Source organism: Otolemur garnettii, unplaced genomic scaffold (genome assembly GCF_000181295.1).
Source record: "Otolemur garnettii isolate 467f Iridium unplaced genomic scaffold, OtoGar3 scaffold00160, whole genome shotgun sequence".
NCBI classification, from domain to species: Eukaryota; Metazoa; Chordata; class Mammalia; order Primates; family Galagidae; genus Otolemur; species Otolemur garnettii.
In genome coordinates, this window is record NW_003852555.1 from 3,426,534 (window position 1) to 3,428,881 (window position 2,348).

The following is a 2,348-nucleotide window of genomic DNA, read 5'->3' on the forward strand; positions in this document are numbered from 1 at the left end:
CTCCTTATCTGGAGCCCTGAAGCTATATGAATTTAAGGAAGCTCCTCAAACTTGGCTCAGGGCTTACAAGAACTGGGGGAGTCTCCTGTAACAAGAACTTCCAGTACATACAGTGACAAAAAGGGCTGGTCAATGTACTCTGTTTATCTTTTTCCCACATGGGTAAATTGCTCCAGGTGACAAGCCAATCCTTGTAACACAAAAAGGGCAAATTGAGGCAGGTTGCCACACTCCCTTATCTATGAGGCATTTTTGGTCTTCTGAATACCAACATGACCTTGCTTCACTCTAGCACTCTCCCTCTGATGCTCCAGTCAAATTTTAGTTATTTATTCTTTGCTTCAGTCTTCTCTTATAAAAGGAATGAGGGCAATGTGTCTCTTGTCAGCCATCTTGCTAATGTCTCTCTCAGTCTCTTATAATTATTATGTCCATCCCTAGCCTAATACAATATAATTCTTTTCTTTTGGGGAAAAGGAATTAAAATAGATTAAGAATTAAAATAGATTCTAAAAGCATTTTAGAAATCCTCCATGATGACAATATAAATGTAGGAATATACAAATATAAATATTTTTCATGACATGTAGATATTCCCATCATTGCCATTCCAGAAAAACAAATCATCTGTTCTAAATAACTCCCTTGTCCTTGTACAGTGAACATGTTTCTCTTTTTTGATTTCTCAGAGTTTATTCAATACATTTCCATGTCTTTTCCTATTCTTAATGCATATTTAATAACTTCAAATTTTAAAATCAATGTCATGCCTCCTTATCTCTGAAAACTTTTTCAACACCACTCTAGATAGGCGTCAAAGTAGTCTTTATTTCTTAATACCTTTTGGTATACTTCACATGGTCGTAGAGTTATTATTTAATTTCTTCACGGATTCAACAAATATTCTGAGTCCTTACTCTGTGCTTAGAATTGTGCTAAGACTCAGTAATGAAAATTCCATAGTGACTGACCTTAAAGAGCTTATATTAAGTATAATTTCTTAAGTAACTTGAATTCCACTTTGAATATTCCATTTTAAAAAATACATAAAATTAAAGAAAGCTAACTTTTCTTAGTACTGCTAATAGCATTGCTTTTGCTACATTTCACATTAGAAAAAATAGGGAGCAAACATTAAATGGAAATTTTTTAATTCCTCAAAATAAAAAATCTTTACTTCCATGCTTTTTTGGGAAAAACAAAGAACATTTATATTTATTTCTCTTATTATATTACAAATAAGTTAAAATTTTTATACATTCAGTGAAGATCTGCTGTGATGGAATTTTTAACCACTAGATTCAGAATATAGCAATAATAACCCTTTTTCTCACTCCACTCCAAAGCTGATTGAGTGGGTAGAAGGTGAGGGAGGGGGCAGGACCTATGTACATGACAGATAATTGTTAGAAAGGGGCAATGTCACTGGCATAGTCTCTGTTTTTATTCTTTCCAGGAAAGAAAGAAAGAGAAAGCAGTGATGAATGTGATAGTTTGGTTCTTTCATACTCAGAATGACTATATAGTTAGATTTTCCCTAAATGGTTTCACTTATATTTCTTATAATAGGACAACCCTTAGTCATGTTCCATTTTGCTCTGTTGATAAAGGGGAATATAAAGTTGATTAACAAAACTAGATAGGTTTTGAAATTTATTCAGTTTAGTACCTAAAAATGTTGAATAGCTTTTCAAAGAAACTATTTCTAAATCAAAATGAAACATTTGTAAAGGTAAATTATGTGTGGCAATTCCTACCAGTCATTTAATAGAGAAATAGGTGAAAGCCATGAAAATGCCAAGCCAATAATACACCAGCCCAATTCTATCTTATCTTAGTAGAAGTCTAGTCTTCTGCAATCCATAGTGCCAGCCCAAGACATTGAGAAAAGTGGATGAGTGTTACACAGGAAAGTAAAAGTAGAGTCATAGGACCTATTGACATTAATTATGGCCATAACAAAAATATTTGAGAACAGTCATATTTGTTCACTGTCAGGAAAAAAAAAAGTCTCTTGTTGACAATACTATTACAATGGAACCAGCACTTCATTATTTAACTATAGAAATAGATATCAAAATTGACAGCCAATTCTAGGTTCTGTTGAATAAAGGTCAAATCTTTAAAGTTCACTGATTTATTTAACTTTAGAATCTAGTATATGACTACTTACACAATTTCCTCACAACAGTATTTACTAGGCTATGCTGTGTAAGAAATAATCTCAAAATTTCAGTGGCTTAAAACAACAAATGTTTATTTCTTGCTTGACTTTTATATAAATTGCATTTGACTGGCTCGGCACCTATAGCTCAACCGGCTAAGGCGCCAGCCACGTACACCTAAGG